The sequence below is a fragment of the Megascapheus bottae genome, chromosome 3 (assembly GCF_031878675.1).
Source record: "Megascapheus bottae isolate mThoBot1 chromosome 3, mThoBot2.hap1, whole genome shotgun sequence".
In the NCBI taxonomy this organism is placed as follows: domain Eukaryota; kingdom Metazoa; phylum Chordata; class Mammalia; order Rodentia; family Geomyidae; genus Megascapheus; species Megascapheus bottae.
In genome coordinates, this window is record NC_143511.1 from 90544341 (window position 1) to 90562834 (window position 18494).

Sequence of the window (18494 nt, forward strand, 5' to 3'; positions counted from 1 at the left end):
TGAGGAGCTGTCATGGAGCACAGGTGGAGGAGGAGGAAGGTGAGGAGCTGTCATGGAACACAGGTGGAGGAGGAGGAAGGTGAGGAGCTGTCATGGAGCACAGGTGGAGGAGGAGGAAGGTGAGGAGCTGTCATGGAGCACAGGTGGAAGAGGAAGGTGAGGAGCTGTCATGGAGCACAGGTGGAGGAGGAACGTGAGGAGCTGTCACGGAGCAATGGTGGAGGAGGAAGGTGAGGAGCTGTCGTGGAGCACAGGTGGAGGAGGAGGAAGGTGAGCAGCTGTCATGGAGCACAGGTGGAGGAGGAGGAAGGTGAGGAGCTGTCATGGAGCAACGGTGGAGAAGGAGGAAGGTGAGGAGCTGTCATGGAGCACAGGTGGAGAAGGAGGAAGGTGAGGAGCTGTCATGGAGCACAGGTGGAGGAGGAAGGTGAGGAGCTGTCATGGAGCACAGGTGGAGGAGGAGGAGGGTGAGGAGCTGTCATGGAGCAACGGTGGAGGAAGGTGAGGAGCTGTCATGGAGCACAGGTGGAGAAGGAGGAAGCTAAGGAGCTATCATGGAGCACAGGTGGAGGAGGAGGAAGGTGAGGAGCTGTCATGGAGCACAGGTGGAGGAGGAGGAAGGTGAGGAGCTATCATGGAGCACAGGTGGAGGAGGAGGAAGGTGAGGAGCTGTCATGGAGCAACGGTGGAGGAGGAGGAAGGTGAGGAGCTGTCATGGAGCACAGGTGGAGAAGGAGGAAGGTGAGGAGCTATCATGGAGCACAGGTGGAGGAGGAGGAAGGTGAGGAGCTGTCATGGAGCAAAGGTCGAAGAGGAGGAAGGTGAGGAGCTGTCATGGAGCACAGGTGAAGGAGGAGGAAGGTGAGGAGCTGTCATGGAGCACAGGTGGAGGAGGGGAAGGTGAGGAGCTGTCATGGAGCACACGTGAAGGAGGAGGAAGGTGAGGAGCTGTCATGGAGCACAGGTGGAGGAGGAGGAAGGTGAGGAGCTGTCATGTAGCACAGGTGGAGGAGGAAGGTGAGGAGCTGTCATGGAGCACAGGTGGAGGAGGAAGGTGAGGAGCTGTCATGGAGCACAGGTGGAGGAGGAAGGTGAGGAGGTATCATGGAGCACAGGTGGAGGAGGAGGAAGGTGAGGAGCTGTCATGGAGCACAGGTGGAGGAGGAGGAAGGTGAGGAGCTGTCATGGAGCACAGGTGGAGGAGAGGAAGGTGAGGAGCTGTCATGGAGCACAGGAGGAGGAGGAGGAAGGTGAGGAGCTGTCATGGAGCACAGTGCAGGAGGAGGAAGGTGAGGAGGTATCATGGAGCACAGGTGGAGGAGGAGGAAGGCGAGGAGCTGTCATGGAGCACAGGTGGAGGAGGAGGAAGGCGAGGAGCTGTCATGGAGCACAGGTGGAGGAGGAGGAAGGTGAGGAGGTGTCATGGAGCACAGGTGGAGGAGGAGGAAGGTGAGGATCTGTCATGGAGCACAGGAGGAGGAGGAGTAAGGTGAGGAGCTGTCATGGAGCACAGGAGGAGGAGGAGGAAGGTGAGGAGCTGTCATGGAGCACAGGTGCAGGAGGAGGAAGGCGAGGAGCTGTCATGGAGCACAGGTGGAGGAGGAGGAAGGCGAGGAGCTGTCATGGAGCACAGGTGGAGGAGGAGGAAGGTGAGGAGGTGTCATGGAGCACAGGTGGAGGAGGAGGAAGGTGAGGAGCTGTCATGGAGCACAGGTGGAGGAGGAAGGTGAGGAGCTGTCATGGAGCACAGGTGGAGGAGGAGGAAGGTGAGGAGCTGTCATGGAGCACAGGTGGAGGAGGAAGGTGAGGAGCTGTCATGGAGCACAAGTGGAGGAGGAGGAAGGTCAGGAGCTGTCATGGAGCACATGTGGAGGAAGAAAGTGAGGAGCTGTCATGGAGTACAGGTGGAGGAGGAGGAAGGTGAGGAGCTGTCATGGAGCACAGGTGGAGGAGGAAGATGAGGAGCTGTCATGGAGCACAGGTGGAGGAGGAGGAAGGTGAGGAGCTGTCATGGAGCACAGGTGGAGGAGGAGGAAGGTGAGGAGCTGTCATGGAGCACAGGTGGAGGAGGAGGAAGGTGAGGAGCTGTCATGGAGCACAGGTGGAGGAGGAAGGTGAGGAGCTGTCTTGGAGCACAGGTGGAGGAGTAGGAAGGTGAGGAGCTGTCATGGAGCACAGGTGGAGGAGGAGGAAGGTGAGGAGCTATCATGGAGCAACGGTGGAGGAGGAAGGTGAGTAGCTGTCATGGAGCACAGGTGGAGGAGGAGGAAGGTGAGGAGCTGTCATGGAGCACAGGTGGAGGAGGAGGAAGGTGAGGAGCTGTATGGAGCACGGGTGAAAGACGAGGAAGGTGAGGAGCTGTCATGGAGCAACAGTGTAGGAGGAGGAAGGTGTAGAGCTGTCATGGAGCACAGGTGGAAGAGGGAGAAGGTGAGGAGTTGTCATGGAGCACAGGTGGAAGAGGGAGAAGGTGAGGAGCTGTCATGGAGCACAGGTGGAGGAGGAGGAATGTGAGGAGCTGTCATGGAGCACAGGTGGAGGACGAGGAAGGTGAGGAGCTGTCATGGAGCACAGGTGGAGGAGGAAGGTGAGGAGCTGTCATGGAGCACAGGTGGAGGAGGAACGTGAGGAGCTGTCACGGAGCAATGGTGGAGGAGGAAGGTGAAGAGCTGTCGTGGAGCACAGGTGGAGGAGGAGGAAGGTGAGCAGCTGTCATGGAGCACAGGTGGAGGAGGAGGAAGGTGAGGAGCTGTCATGGAGTACAGGTGGAGGAGGAGGAAGGTGAGGAGCTGTCATGGAGCACAGGTGGAGGAGGAGGAAGGTGAGGAGCTGTCATGGAGAACAGGTGGAGGCGGAGGAAGGTGAGGAGCTGTCATGGAGCACAAGTGGAGAAGGAGGAAGGTGAGGAGCTATCATGGAGCACAGGTGGAGGAGGAGGAAGGTGAGGAGCTGTCATGGAGCACCGGTGGAGGAGGAGGAAGGTGAGGAGCTATCATGGAGCACAGGTGGAGGAGGAGGAAGGTGAGGAGCTGTCATGGAGCAACGGTGGAGGAGGAGGAAGGTGAGGAGCTGTCATGGAGCACAGGTGGAGAAGGAGGAAGGTGAGGAGCTATCATGGAGCACAGGTGGAGGAGGAGGAAGGTGAGGAGCTGTCATGGAGCACAGGTTGAGGAGGAGGAAGGTGAGGAGCTGTCATGGAGCACAGGTGGAGGAGGAGGAAGGTGAGGAGCTGTCATGGAGCACAGGTGGAGGAGGAGGAAGGTGAGGAGTTGTCGTGGAGCACAGGTAGAGGAGGAAGGTGAGGAGCTGTCATGGAGCACAGGTGGAGGAGGAGGAAGGTGAGGAGCTGAAATGGAGCACAGGTGGAGGAGGAAGGTGAGGAGCTGTCTTGGAGCACAGATAGAGGAAGAGGAAGGTGAGGATCTGTCATGGAGCACAGGTGGAGGAGGAAGGTGAGGAGCTGTCATGGAGCACAGGTGGAGGAGGAGGAAGGTGAGGAGCTGTCATGGAGCACAGGTGGAGGAGGAGGAAGGTGAGGAGCTGTCATGGAGCACAGGTGGAGGAGGAAGGTGAGGAGCTGTCATGGAGCACAGGTGGAGGAGAAGGAAGGTGAGGAGCTGTCATGGAGCAACGGTGGAGGAAGGTGAGGAGCTGTCATGGAGCACAGGTGGAGGAGGAGGAAGGTGAGGAGCTGTATGGAGCACGGGTGAAAGACGAGGAAGGTGAGGAGCTGTCATGGAGCAACAGTGTAGGAGGAGGAAGGTGTAGAGCTGTCATGGAGCACAGGTGGAAGAGGGAGAAGGTGAGGAGTTGTCATGGAGCACAGGTGGAAGAGGGAGAAGGTGAGGAGCTGTCATGGAGCACAGGTGGAGGAGGAGGAATGTGAGGAGCTGTCATGGAGCACAGGTGGAGGATGAGGAAGGTGAGGAGCTGTCATGGAGCACAGGTGGAGGAGGAAGGTGAGGAGCTGTCATGGAGCACAGGTGGAGGAGGAACGTGAGGAGCTGTCACGGAGCAATGGTGGAGGAGGAAGGTGAAGAGCTGTCGTGGAGCACAGGCGGAGGAGGAGGAAGGTGAGCAGCTGTCATGGAGCACAGGTGGAGGAGGAGGAAGGTGAGGAGCTGTCATGGAGCAACGGTGGAGAAGGAGGAAGGTGAGGAGCTGTCATGGAGCACAGGTGGAGAAGGAGGAAGGTGAGGAGCTGTCATGGAGCACAGGTGGAGGAGGAGGAAGGCGAGGAGCTGTCATGGAGCACAGGTGGAGGAGGAGGAAGGTGAGGAGCTGTCATGGAGCAACGGTGGAGGAGGTGAGGAGCTGTCATGGAGCACAGGTGGAGGAGGAGGAAGGTGAGGAGCTGTCATGGAGTACAGGTGGAGGAGGAGGAAGGTGAGGAGCTGTCATGGAGCACAGGTGCAGGAGGAGGAAGGTGAGGAGCTGTCATGGAGAACAGGTGGAGGCGGAGGAAGGTGAGGAGCTGTCATGGAGCACAAGTGGAGAAGGAGGAAGGTGAGGAGCTATCATGGAGCACAGGTGGAGGAGGAGGAAGGTGAGGAGCTGTCATGGAGCACAGGTGGAGGAGGAAGGTGAGGAGCTGTCTTGGAGCACAGGTGGAGGAGGAGGAAGGTGAGGAGCTGTCATGGAGCACAGGTGGAGGAGGAGGAAGGTGAGGAGCTATCATGGAGCAACGGTGGAGGAGGAAGGTGAGTAGCTGTCATGGAGCACAGGTGGAGGAGGAGGAAGGTGAGGAGCTGTCATGGAGCACAGGTGGAGGAGGAGGAAGGTGAGGAGCTGTATGGAGCACGGGTGAAAGACGAGGAAGGTGAGGAGCTGTCATGGAGCAACAGTGTAGGAGGAGGAAGGTGTAGAGCTGTCATGGAGCACAGGTGGAAGAGGGAGAAGGTGAGGAGTTGTCATGGAGCACAGGTGGAAGAGGGAGAAGGTGAGGAGCTGTCATGGAGCACAGGTGGAGGAGGAGGAATGTGAGGAGCTGTCATGGAGCACAGGTGGAGGACGAGGAAGGTGAGGAGCTGTCATGGAGCACAGGTGGAGGAGGAAGGTGAGGAGCTGTCATGGAGCACAGGTGGAGGAGGAACGTGAGGAGCTGTCACGGAGCAATGGTGGAGGAGGAAGGTGAAGAGCTGTCGTGGAGCACAGGTGGAGGAGGAGGAAGGTGAGCAGCTGTCATGGAGCACAGGTGGAGGAGGAGGAAGGTGAGGAGCTGTCATGGAGTACAGGTGGAGGAGGAGGAAGGTGAGGAGCTGTCATGGAGCACAGGTGGAGGAGGAGGAAGGTGAGGAGCTGTCATGGAGAACAGGTGGAGGCGGAGGAAGGTGAGGAGCTGTCATGGAGCACAAGTGGAGAAGGAGGAAGGTGAGGAGCTATCATGGAGCACAGGTGGAGGAGGAGGAAGGTGAGGAGCTGTCATGGAGCACCGGTGGAGGAGGAGGAAGGTGAGGAGCTGTCATGGAGCACAGGTGGAGGAGGAGGAAGGTGAGGAGCTGTCATGGAGCACAGGTGGAGGAGGAGGAAGGTGAGGAGCTGTCATGGAGCACAGGAGGAGGAGGAGGAAGGTGAGGAGCTGTCATGGAGCACAGGTGCAGGAGGAGGAAGGTGAGGAGGTATCATGGAGCACAGGTGGAGGAGGAGGAAGGCGAGGAGCTGTCATGGAGCACAGGTGGAGGAGGAGGAAGGCGAGGAGCTGTCATGGAGCACAGGTGGAGGAGGAGGAAGGTGAGGAGGTGTCATGGAGCACAGGTGGAGGAGGAGGAAGGTGAGGATCTGTCATGGAGCACAGGAGGAGGAGGAGTAAGGTGAGGAGCTGTCATGGAGCACAGGAGGAGGAGGAGGAAGGTGAGGAGCTGTCATGGAGCACAGGTGCAGGAGGAGGAAGGCGAGGAGCTGTCATGGAGCACAGGTGGAGGAGGAGGAAGGCGAGGAGCTGTCATGGAGCACAGGTGGAGGAGGAGGAAGGTGAGGAGGTGTCATGGAGCACAGGTGGAGGAGGAGGAAGGTGAGGAGCTGTCATGGAGCACAGGTGGAGGAGGAAGGTGAGGAGCTGTCATGGAGCACAGGTGGAGGAGGAGGAAGGTGAGGAGCTGTCATGGAGCACAGGTGGAGGAGGAAGGTGAGGAGCTGTCATGGAGCACAAGTGGAGGAGGAGGAAGGTCAGGAGCTGTCATGGAGCACATGTGGAGGAAGAAAGTGAGGAGCTGTCATGGAGTACAGGTGGAGGAGGAGGAAGGTGAGGAGCTGTCATGGAGCACAGGTGGAGGAGGAAGATGAGGAGCTGTCATGGAGCACAGGTGGAGGAGGAGGAAGGTGAGGAGCTGTCATGGAGCACAGGTGGAGGAGGAGGAAGGTGAGGAGCTGTCATGGAGCACAGGTGGAGGAGGAGGAAGGTGAGGAGCTGTCATGGAGCACAGGTGGAGGAGGAAGGTGAGGAGCTGTCTTGGAGCACAGGTGGAGGAGGAGGAAGGTGAGGAGCTGTCATGGAGCACAGGTGGAGGAGGAGGAAGGTGAGGAGCTATCATGGAGCAACGGTGGAGGAGGAAGGTGAGTAGCTGTCATGGAGCACAGGTGGAGGAGGAGGAAGGTGAGGAGCTGTCATGGAGCACAGGTGGAGGAGGAGGAAGGTGAGGAGCTGTATGGAGCACGGGTGAAAGACGAGGAAGGTGAGGAGCTGTCATGGAGCAACAGTGTAGGAGGAGGAAGGTGTAGAGCTGTCATGGAGCACAGGTGGAAGAGGGAGAAGGTGAGGAGTTGTCATGGAGCACAGGTGGAAGAGGGAGAAGGTGAGGAGCTGTCATGGAGCACAGGTGGAGGAGGAGGAATGTGAGGAGCTGTCATGGAGCACAGGTGGAGGACGAGGAAGGTGAGGAGCTGTCATGGAGCACAGGTGGAGGAGGAAGGTGAGGAGCTGTCATGGAGCACAGGTGGAGGAGGAACGTGAGGAGCTGTCACGGAGCAATGGTGGAGGAGGAAGGTGAAGAGCTGTCGTGGAGCACAGGTGGAGGAGGAGGAAGGTGAGCAGCTGTCATGGAGCACAGGTGGAGGAGGAGGAAGGTGAGGAGCTGTCATGGAGTACAGGTGGAGGAGGAGGAAGGTGAGGAGCTGTCATGGAGCACAGGTGGAGGAGGAGGAAGGTGAGGAGCTGTCATGGAGAACAGGTGGAGGCGGAGGAAGGTGAGGAGCTGTCATGGAGCACAAGTGGAGAAGGAGGAAGGTGAGGAGCTATCATGGAGCACAGGTGGAGGAGGAGGAAGGTGAGGAGCTGTCATGGAGCACCGGTGGAGGAGGAGGAAGGTGAGGAGCTATCATGGAGCACAGGTGGAGGAGGAGGAAGGTGAGGAGCTGTCATGGAGCAACGGTGGAGGAGGAGGAAGGTGAGGAGCTGTCATGGAGCACAGGTGGAGAAGGAGGAAGGTGAGGAGCTATCATGGAGCACAGGTGGAGGAGGAGGAAGGTGAGGAGCTGTCATGGAGCACAGGTGGAGGAGGAGGAAGGTGAGGAGCTGTCATGGAGCACAGGTGGAGGAGGAGGAAGGTGAGGAGCTGTCATGGAGCACAGGTGGAGGAGGAGGAAGGTGAGGAGTTGTCGTGGAGCACAGGCAGAGGAGGAAGGTGAGGAGCTGTCATGGAGCACAGGTGGAGGAGGAGGAAGGTGAGGAGCTGTCATGGAGCACAGGTGGAGGAGGAAGGTGAGGAGCTGTCTTGGAGCACAGATAGAGGAAGAGGAAGGTGAGGATCTGTCATGGAGCACAGGTGGAGGAGGAAGGTGAGGAGCTGTCATGGAGCACAGGTGGAGGAGGAGGAAGGTGAGGAGCTGTCATGGAGCACAGGTGGAGGAGGAGGAAGGTGAGGAGCTGTCATGGAGCACAGGTGGAGGAGGAAGGTGAGGAGCTGTCATGGAGCACAGGTGGAGGAGAAGGAAGGTGAGGAGCTGTCATGGAGCAACGGTGGAGGAAGGTGAGGAGCTGTCATGGAGCACAGGTGGAGGAGGAGGAAGGTGAGGAGCTGTATGGAGCACGGGTGAAAGACGAGGAAGGTGAGGAGCTGTCATGGAGCAACAGTGTAGGAGGAGGAAGGTGTAGAGCTGTCATGGAGCACAGGTGGAAGAGGGAGAAGGTGAGGAGTTGTCATGGAGCACAGGTGGAAGAGGGAGAAGGTGAGGAGCTGTCATGGAGCACAGGTGGAGGAGGAGGAATGTGAGGAGCTGTCATGGAGCACAGGTGGAGGATGAGGAAGGTGAGGAGCTGTCATGGAGCACAGGTGGAGGAGGAAGGTGAGGAGCTGTCATGGAGCACAGGTGGAGGAGGAAAGTGAGGAGCTGTCACGGAGCAATGGTGGAGGAGGAAGGTGAAGAGCTGTCGTGGAGCACAGGCGGAGGAGGAGGAAGGTGAGCAGCTGTCATGGAGCACAGGTGGAGGAGGAGGAAGGTGAGGAGCTGTCATGGAGCAACGGTGGAGAAGGAGGAAGGTGAGGAGCTGTCATGGAGCACAGGTGGAGAAGGAGGAAGGTGAGGAGCTGTCATGGAGCACAGGTGGAGGAGGAGGAAGGCGAGGAGCTGTCATGGAGCACAGGTGGAGGAGGAGGAAGGTGAGGAGCTGTCATGGAGCAACGGTGGAGGAAGGTGAGGAGCTGTCATGGAGCACAGGTGGAGGAGGAGGAAGGTGAGGAGCTGTCATGGAGTACAGGTGGAGGAGGAGGAAGGTGAGGAGCTGTCATGGAGCACAGGTGCAGGAGGAGGAAGGTGAGGAGCTGTCATGGAGAACAGGTGGAGGCGGAGGAAGGTGAGGAGCTGTCATGGAGCACAAGTGGAGAAGGAGGAAGGTGAGGAGCTATCATGGAGCACAGGTGGAGGAGGAGGAAGGTGAGGAGCTGTCATGGAGCACAGGTGGAGGAGGAAGGTGAGGAGCTGTCTTGGAGCACAGGTGGAGGAGGAGGAAGGTGAGGAGCTGTCATGGAGCACAGGTGGAGGAGGAGGAAGGTGAGGAGCTATCATGGAGCAACGGTGGAGGAGGAAGGTGAGTAGCTGTCATGGAGCACAGGTGGAGGAGGAGGAAGGTGAGGAGCTGTCATGGAGCACAGGTGGAGGAGGAGGAAGGTGAGGAGCTGTATGGAGCACGGGTGAAAGACGAGGAAGGTGAGGAGCTGTCATGGAGCAACAGTGTAGGAGGAGGAAGGTGTAGAGCTGTCATGGAGCACAGGTGGAAGAGGGAGAAGGTGAGGAGTTGTCATGGAGCACAGGTGGAAGAGGGAGAAGGTGAGGAGCTGTCATGGAGCACAGGTGGAGGAGGAGGAATGTGAGGAGCTGTCATGGAGCACAGGTGGAGGACGAGGAAGGTGAGGAGCTGTCATGGAGCACAGGTGGAGGAGGAAGGTGAGGAGCTGTCATGGAGCACAGGTGGAGGAGGAACGTGAGGAGCTGTCACGGAGCAATGGTGGAGGAGGAAGGTGAAGAGCTGTCGTGGAGCACAGGTGGAGGAGGAGGAAGGTGAGCAGCTGTCATGGAGCACAGGTGGAGGAGGAGGAAGGTGAGGAGCTGTCATGGAGTACAGGTGGAGGAGGAGGAAGGTGAGGAGCTGTCATGGAGCACAGGTGGAGGAGGAGGAAGGTGAGGAGCTGTCATGGAGAACAGGTGGAGGCGGAGGAAGGTGAGGAGCTGTCATGGAGCACAAGTGGAGAAGGAGGAAGGTGAGGAGCTATCATGGAGCACAGGTGGAGGAGGAGGAAGGTGAGGAGCTGTCATGGAGCACCGGTGGAGGAGGAGGAAGGTGAGGAGCTATCATGGAGCACAGGTGGAGGAGGAGGAAGGTGAGGAGCTGTCATGGAGCAACGGTGGAGGAGGAGGAAGGTGAGGAGCTGTCATGGAGCACAGGTGGAGAAGGAGGAAGGTGAGGAGCTATCATGGAGCACAGGTGGAGGAGGAGGAAGGTGAGGAGCTGTCATGGAGCACAGGTGGAGGAGGAGGAAGGTGAGGAGCTGTCATGGAGCACAGGTGGAGGAGGAGGAAGGTGAGGAGCTGTCATGGAGCACAGGTGGAGGAGGAGGAAGGTGAGGAGTTGTCGTGGAGCACAGGTAGAGGAGGAAGGTGAGGAGCTGTCATGGAGCACAGGTGGAGGAGGAGGAAGGTGAGGAGCTGTCATGGAGCACAGGTGGAGGAGGAAGGTGAGGAGCTGTCTTGGAGCACAGATAGAGGAAGAGGAAGGTGAGGATCTGTCATGGAGCACAGGTGGAGGAGGAAGGTGAGGAGCTGTCATGGAGCACAGGTGGAGGAGGAGGAAGGTGAGGAGCTGTCATGGAGCACAGGTGGAGGAGGAGGAAGGTGAGGAGCTGTCATGGAGCACAGGTGGAGGAGGAAGGTGAGGAGCTGTCATGGAGCACAGGTGGAGGAGAAGGAAGGTGAGGAGCTGTCATGGAGCAACGGTGGAGGAAGGTGAGGAGCTGTCATGGAGCACAGGTGGAGGAGGAGGAAGGTGAGGAGCTGTATGGAGCACGGGTGAAAGACGAGGAAGGTGAGGAGCTGTCATGGAGCAACAGTGTAGGAGGAGGAAGGTGTAGAGCTGTCATGGAGCACAGGTGGAAGAGGGAGAAGGTGAGGAGTTGTCATGGAGCACAGGTGGAAGAGGGAGAAGGTGAGGAGCTGTCATGGAGCACAGGTGGAGGAGGAGGAATGTGAGGAGCTGTCATGGAGCACAGGTGGAGGATGAGGAAGGTGAGGAGCTGTCATGGAGCACAGGTGGAGGAGGAAGGTGAGGAGCTGTCATGGAGCACAGGTGGAGGAGGAACGTGAGGAGCTGTCACGGAGCAATGGTGGAGGAGGAAGGTGAAGAGCTGTCGTGGAGCACAGGTGGAGGAGGAGGAAGGTGAGCAGCTGTCATGGAGCACAGGTGGAGGAGGAGGAAGGTGAGGAGCTGTCATGGAGCAACGGTGGAGAAGGAGGAAGGTGAGGAGCTGTCATGGAGCACAGGTGGAGAAGGAGGAAGGTGAGGAGCTGTCATGGAGCACAGGTGGAGGAGGAGGAAGGCGAGGAGCTGTCATGGAGCACAGGTGGAGGAGGAGGAAGGTGAGGAGCTGTCATGGAGCAACGGTGGAGGAAGGTGAGGAGCTGTCATGGAGCACAGGTGGAGGAGGAGGAAGGTGAGGAGCTGTCATGGAGTACAGGTGGAGGAGGAGGAAGGTGAGGAGCTGTCATGGAGCACAGGTGCAGGAGGAGGAAGGTGAGGAGCTGTCATGGAGAACAGGTGGAGGCGGAGGAAGGTGAGGAGCTGTCATGGAGCACAAGTGGAGAAGGAGGAAGGTGAGGAGCTATCATGGAGCACAGGTGGAGGAGGAGGAAGGTGAGGAGCTGTCATGGAGCACCGGTGGAGGAGGAGGAAGGTGAGGAGCTATCATGGAGCACAGGTGGAGGAGGAGGAAGGTGAGGAGCTGTCATGGAGCAACGGTGGAGGAGGAGGAAGGTAAGGAGCTGTCATGGAGCACAGGTGGAGAAGGAGGAAGGTGAGGAGCTATCATGGAGCACAGGTGGAGGAGGAGGAAGGTGAGGAGCTGTCATGGAGCACAGGTGGAGGAGGAGGAAGGTGAGGAGCTGTCATGGAGCACAGGTGGAGGAGGAGGAAGGTGAGGAGCTGTCATGGAGCACAGGTGGAGGAGGAGGATGGTGAGGAGTTGTCGTGGAGCACAGGTAGAGGAGGAAGGTGAGGAGCTGTCATGGAGCACAGGTGGAGGAGGAGGAAGGTGAGGAGCTGTCATGGAGCACAGGTGGAGGAGGAAGGTGAGGAGCTGTCTTGGAGCACAGATAGAGGAAGAGGAAGGTGAGGATCTGTCATGGAGCACAGGTGGAAGAGGAAGGTGAGGAGCTGTCATGGAGCACAGGTGGAGGAGGAGGAAGGTGAGGAGCTGTCATGGAGCACAGGTGGAGGAGGAGGAAGGTGAGGAGCTGTCATGGAGCACAGGTGGAGGAGGAAGGTGAGGAGCTGTCATGGAGCACAGGTGGAGGAGAAGGAAGGTGAGGAGCTGTCATGGAGCAACGGTGGAGGAAGGTGAGGAGCTGTCATGGAGCACAGGTGGAGGAGGAGGAAGGTGAGGAGCTGTATGGAGCACGGGTGAAAGACGAGGAAGGTGAGGAGCTGTCATGGAGCAACAGTGTAGGAGGAGGAAGGTGTAGAGCTGTCATGGAGCACAGGTGGAAGAGGGAGAAGGTGAGGAGTGGTCATGGAGCACAGGTGGAAGAGGGAGAAGGTGAGGAGCTGTCATGGAGCACAGGTGGAGGAGGAGGAATGTGAGGAGCTGTCATGGAGCACAGGTGGAGGACGAGGAAGGTGAGGAGCTGTCATGGAGCACAGGTGGAGGAGGAAGGTGAGGAGCTGTCATGGAGCACAGGTGGAGGAGGAACGTGAGGAGCTGTCACGGAGCAATGGTGGAGGAGGAAGGTGAAGAGCTGTCGTGGAGCACAGGTGGAGGAGGAGGAAGGTGAGCAGCTGTCATGGAGCACAGGTGGAGGAGGAGGAAGGTGAGGAGCTGTCATGGAGCAACGGTGGAGAAGGAGGAAGGTGAGGAGCTGTCATGGAGCACAGGTGGAGAAGGAGGAAGGTGAGGAGCTGTCATGGAGCACAGGTGGAGGAGGAGGAAGGCGAGGAGCTGTCATGGAGCACAGGTGGAGGAGGAGGAAGGTGAGGAGCTGTCATGGAGCAACGGTGGAGGAAGGTGAGGAGCTGTCATGGAGCACCGGTGGAGGAGGAGGAAGGTGAGGAGCTGTCATGGAGTACAGGTGGAGGAGGAGGAAGGTGAGGAGCTGTCATGGAGCACAGGTGGAGGAGGAGGAAGGTGAGGAGCTGTCATGGAGAACAGGTGGAGGCGGAGGAAGGTGAGGAGCTGTCATGGAGCACAAGTGGAGAAGGAGGAAGGTGAGGAGCTATCATGGAGCACAGGTGGAGGAGGAGGAAGGTGAGGAGCTGTCATGGAGCACAGGTGGAGGAGGAGGAAGGTGAGGAGCTGTCATGGAGCACAGGTGGAGGAGGAGGAAGGTGAGGAGCTGTCATGGAGCACAGGTGGAGGAGGAGGAAGGTGAGGAGTTGTCGTGGAGCACAGGTAGAGGAGGAAGGTGAGGAGCTGTCATGGAGCACAGGTGGAGGAGGAGGAAGGTGAGGAGCTGTCATGGAGCACAGGTGGAGGAGGAAGGTGAGGAGCTGTCTTGGAGCACAGATAGAGGAAGAGGAAGGTGAGGATCTGTCATGGAGCACAGGTGGAGGAGGAAGGTGAGGAGCTGTCATGGAGCACAGGTGGAGGAGGAGGAAGGTGAGGAGCTGTCATGGAGCACAGGTGGAGGAGGAGGAAGGTGAGGAGCTGTCATGGAGCACAGGTGGAGGAGGAAGGTGAGGAGCTGTCATGGAGCACAGGTGGAGGAGAAGGAAGGTGAGGAGCTGTCATGGAGCAACGGTGGAGGAAGGTGAGGAGCTGTCATGGAGCACAGGTGAAGGAGGAGGAAGGTGAGGAGCTGTCATGGAGCACAGGTGGAGGAGGAGGAAGGTGAGGAGCTGTCATGGAGCACATGGGGAGGAGGAGGAAGGTGAGGAGCTGTCATGGAGCACAGGTGGAGGAGGAGGAAGGTGAGGAGCTGTCATGGAGCACAGGTGGAGGAGGAGGAAGGTGAGGAGCTGTCATGGAGCACAGGTGAAGGAGGAAGGTGAGGAGCTGTCATGGAGCACAGGTGGAGGAGAAGGAAGGTGAGGAGCTGTCATGGAGCAACGGTGGAGGAAGGTGAGGAGCTGTCATGGAGCACAGGTGGAGGAGGAGGAAGGTGAGGAGCTGTCATGGAGCACAGGTGGAGCAGGAAGGTGAGGAGCTGTCATGGAGCACAGGAGGAGGAGGAGGAAGGTGAGGAGTTGTCATGGAGCACAGGTGCAGGAGGAGGAAGGTGAGGAGCTGTCATGGAGCACAGGTGGAGAAGGAGGAAGGTGAGGAGCTGTCATGGAGCAACGGTGGAGGAAGGTGAGGAGCTGTCATGGAGCACAGGTGAAGGAGGAGGAAGGTGAGGACCTGTCATGGAGCACAGGTGCAGGAGGAGGAAGGTGAGGAGCTGTCATGTAGCACAGGTGGAGGAGGAAGGTGAGGAGCTGTCATGGAGCACATGGGGAGGAGGAAGGTGAGGAGCTGTCATGGAGCACAGGTGGAGGAGGAAGGTGAGGAGGTATCATGGAGCACAGGTGGAGGAGGAGGAAGGCGAGGAGCTGTCATGGAGCACAGGTGGAAGAGGAGGAAGGCGAGGAGTTGTCATGGAGCAAAGGTGGAGGAGGAGGAAGGTGAGGAACTGTCATGGAGCACAGGTGGAGGAGGAGGAAGGTGAGGAGCTATCATGGAGCACAGGTGGAGGAGGAGGAAGGTGAGGAGCTGTCATGGAGCAACGGTGGAGGAGGAGGAAGGTGAGGAGCTGTCATGGAGCACAGGTGGAGAAGGAGGAAGGTGAGGAGCTATCATGGAGCACAGGTGGAGGAGGAGGAAGGTGAGGAGCTGTCACGGAGCAAAGGTCGAAGAGGAGGAAGGTGAGGAGCTGTCATGGAGCACAGGTGGAGGAGGAGGAAGGTGAGGAGCTGTCATGGAGCACAGGTGAAGGAGGAGGAAGGTGAGGAGCTGTCATGGAGCACAGGTGGAGGAGGAGGAAGGTGAGGAGCTGTCATGTAGCACAGGTGGAGGAGGAAGGTGAGGAGCTGTCATGGAGCACAGGTGGAGGAGGAAGGTGAGGACCTGTCATGGAGCACAGGTGGAGGAGGAAGGTGAGGAGGTATCATGGAGCACAGGTGGAGGAGGAGGAAGGCGAGGAGCTGTCATGGAGCACAGGTGGAAGAGGAGGAAGGCGAGGAGTTGTCATGGAGCACAGGTGGAGGAGGAGGAAGGTGAGGAGGTGTCATGGAGCACAGGTGGAGGAGGAGGAAGGTGAGGATCTGTCATGGAGCACAGGTGGAGGAGGAAGGTGAGGAGCTGTCATGGAGCACAGGTGGAGGAGGAGGAAGGTGAGGAGCTGTCATGGAGCACAGGTGGAGGAGGAGGAAGGTGAGGAGCTGTCATGGAGCACAGGAGGAGGAGGAGGAAGGTGAGGAGCTGTCATGGAGCACAGGTGCAGGAGGAGGAAGGTGAGGAGGTATCATGGAGCACAGGTGGAGGAGGAGGAAGGCGAGGAGCTTCATGGAGCACAGGTGGAGGAGGAGGAAGGCGAGGAGCTGTCATGGAGCACAGGTGGAGGAGGAGGAAGGTGAGGAGGTGTCATGGAGCACAGGTGGAGGAGGAGGAAGGTGAGGATCTGTCATGGAGCACAGGAGGAGGAGGAGGAAGGTGAGGAGCTGTCATGGAGCACAGGAGGAGGAGGAGGAAGGTGAGGAGCTGTCATGGAGCACAGGTGCAGGAGGAGGATGGCGAGGAGCTGTCATGGAGCACAGGTGGAGGAGGAGGAAAGCGAGGAGCTGTCATGGAGCACAGGTGGAGGAGGAGGAAGGTGAGGAGCTGTCATGGAGCACAGGTGGAGGAGGAGGAAGGTGAGGAGCTGTCATGGAGCACAGGTGGAGGAGGAAGGTGAGGAGCTGTCATGGAGCACAGGTGGAGGAGGAGGAAGGTCAGGAGCTGTCATGGAGCACATGTGGAGGAAGAAAGTGAGGAGCTGTCATGGAGTACAGGTGGAGGAGGAGGAAGGTGAGGAGCTGTCATGGAGCACAGGTGGAGGAGAAGATGAGGAGCTGTCATGGAGCACAGGTGGAGGAGGAGGAAGGTGAGGAGCTGTCATGGAGCACAGGTGGAGGAGGAGGAAGGTGAGGAGCTGTCATGGAGCACAGGTGGAGGAGGAGGAAAGTGAGGAGCTGTCATGGAGCACAGGTGGAGGAGGAAGGTGAGGAGCTGTCTTGGAGCACAGGTGGAGGAGGAGGAAGGTGAGGAGCTGTCATGGAGCACAGGTGGAGGAGGAGGAAGGTGAGGAGCTGTCATGGAGCAACGGTGGAGGGGGAAGGTGAGTAGCTGTCATGGAGCACAGGTGGAGGAGGAGGAAGGTGAGGAGCTGTCATGGAGCACAGGTGGAGGAGGAGGAAGGTGAGGAGCTGTCATGGAGCACAGGTGGAGGAGGAGGAAGGTGAGGAGCTGTCATGGAGCACGGGTGAAAGACGAGGAAGGTGAGGAGCTGTCATGGAGCAAAGTGTAGGAGGAGGAAGGTGTAGAGCTGTCATGGAGCACAGGTGGAAGAGGGAGAAGGTGAGGAGTTGTCATGGAGCACAGGTGGAAGAGGGAGAAGGTGAGGAGCTGTCATGGAGCACAGGTGGAGGAGGAGGAATGTGAGGAGCTGTCATGGAGCACAGGTGGAGGACGAGGAAGGTGAGGAGCTGTCATGGAGCACAGGTGGAGGAGGAAGGTGAGGAGCTGTCATGGAGCACAGGTGGAGGAGGAACGTGAGGAGCTGTCACGGAGCAATGGTGGAGGAGGAAGGTGAAGAGCTGTCGTGGAGCACAGGTGGAGGAGGAGGAAGGTGAGCAGCTGTCATGGAGCACAGGTGGAGGAGGAGGAAGGTGAGGAGCTGTCATGGAGCAACGGTGGAGAAGGAGGAAGGTGAGGAGCTGTCATGGAGCACAGGTGGAGAAGGAGGAAGGTGAGGAGCTGTCATGGAGCACAGGTGGAGGAGGAGGAAGGCGAGGAGCTGTCATGGAGCACAGGTGGAAGAGGAGGAAGGTGAGGAGCTGTCATGGAGCAACGGTGGAGGAAGGTTAGGAGCTGTCATGGAGCACAGGTGGAGGAGGAGGAAGGTGAGGAGCTGTCATGGAGTACAGGTGGAGGAGGAGGAAGGTGAGGAGCTGTCATGGAGCACAGGTGCAGGAGGAGGAAGGCGAGGAGCTGTAATGGAGCACAGGAGGAGGAGGAGGAAGGTGAGGAGCTGTCATGGAGCAACGGTGGAGAAGGAGGAAGGTGAGGAGCTGTCATGGAGCACAGGTGGAGGAGGAGGAAGGTGAGGAGCTGTCATGGAGCACAGGTGGAGGAGGAGGAAGGTGAGGAGCTATCATGGAGCACAGGTGGAGGAGGAGGAAGGTGAGGAGCTGTCATGGAGCAACGGTGGAGGAGGAGGAAGGTGAGGAGCTGTCATGGAGCACAGGTGGAGAAGGAGGAAGGTGAGGAGCTATCATGGAGCACAGGTGGAGGAGGAGGAAGGTGAGGAGCTGTCATGGAGCACAGGTGGAGGAGGAGGAAGGTGAGGAGTTGTCATGGAGCACAGGTGGAGGAGGAGGAAGGTGAGGAGCTGTCATGGAGCACAGGTGGAGGAGGAGGAAGGTGAGGAGTTGTCATGGAGCACAGGTGGAGGAGGAAGGTGAGGAGCTGTCATGGAGCACAGGTGGAGGAGGAGGAAGGTGAGGAGCTGTCATGGAGCACAGGTGGAGGAGGAAGGTGAGGAGCTGTCTTGGAGCACAGATAGAGGAAGAGGAAGGTGAGGATCTGTCATGGAGCACAGGTGGAGGAGGAAGGTGAGGAGCTGTCATGGAGCACAGGTGGAGGAGGAGGAAGGTGAGGAGCTGTCATGGAGCACAGGTGGAGGAGGAGGAAGGTGAGGAGCTGTCATGGAGCACAGGTGGAGGAGGAAGGTGAGGAGCTGTCATGGAGCACAGGTGGAGGAGAAGGAAGGTGAGGAGCTGTCATGGAGCAACGGTGGAGGAAGGTGAGGAGCTGTCATGGAGCACAGGTGAAGGAGGAGGAAGGTGAGGAGCTGTCATGGAGCACAGGTGGAGGAGGAGGAAGGTGAGGAGCTGTCATGGAGCACATGGGGAGGAGGAGGAAGGTGAGGAGCTGTCATGGAGCACAGGTGGAGGAGGAGGAAGGTGAGGAGCTGTCATGGAGCACAGGTGGAGGAGGAGGAAGGTGAGGAGCTGTCATGGAGCACAGGTGAAGGAGGAAGGTGAGGAGCTGTCATGGAGCACAGGTGGAGGAGAAGGAAGGTGAGGAGCTGTCATGGAGCAACGGTGGAGGAAGGTGAGGAGCTGTCATGGAGCACAGGTGGAGGAGGAGGAAGGTGAGGAGCTGTCATGGAGCACAGGTGGAGCAGGAAGGTGAGGAGCTGTCATGGAGCACAGGTGAAGGAGGAGGAAGGTGAGGAGCTGTCATGGAGCACAGGTGGAGGAGGAGGAAGGTGAGGAGCTGTCATGGAGCACATGGGGAGGAGGAGGAAGGTGAGGAGCTGTCATGGAGCACAGGTGGAGGAGGAGGAAGGTGAGGAGCTGTCATGGAGCACAGGTGGAGGAGGAGGAAGGTGAGGAGCTGTCATGGAGCACAGGTGAAGGAGGAAGGTGAGGAGCTGTCATGGAGCACAGGTGGAGGAGAAGGAAGGTGAGGAGCTGTCATGGAGCAACGGTGGAGGAAGGTGAGGAGGTGTCATGGAGCACAGGTGGAGGAGGAGGAAGGTGAGGAGCTGTCATGGAGCACAGGTGGAGCAGGAAGGTGAGGAGCTGTCATGGAGCACAGGTGAAGGAGGAGGAATGT

General features: G+C 58.6%; 1 protein-coding gene across 2 annotated transcripts in view; it reads right to left on the reverse strand.

Annotated features, from left to right (window-relative positions):
* Positions 1-18494, reverse strand: part of Exd3 (exonuclease 3'-5' domain containing 3) — a 135643-nt gene that overhangs the window by 68087 nt on the left and 49062 nt on the right. The gene's annotated exons all lie outside the window — the stretch shown is intronic.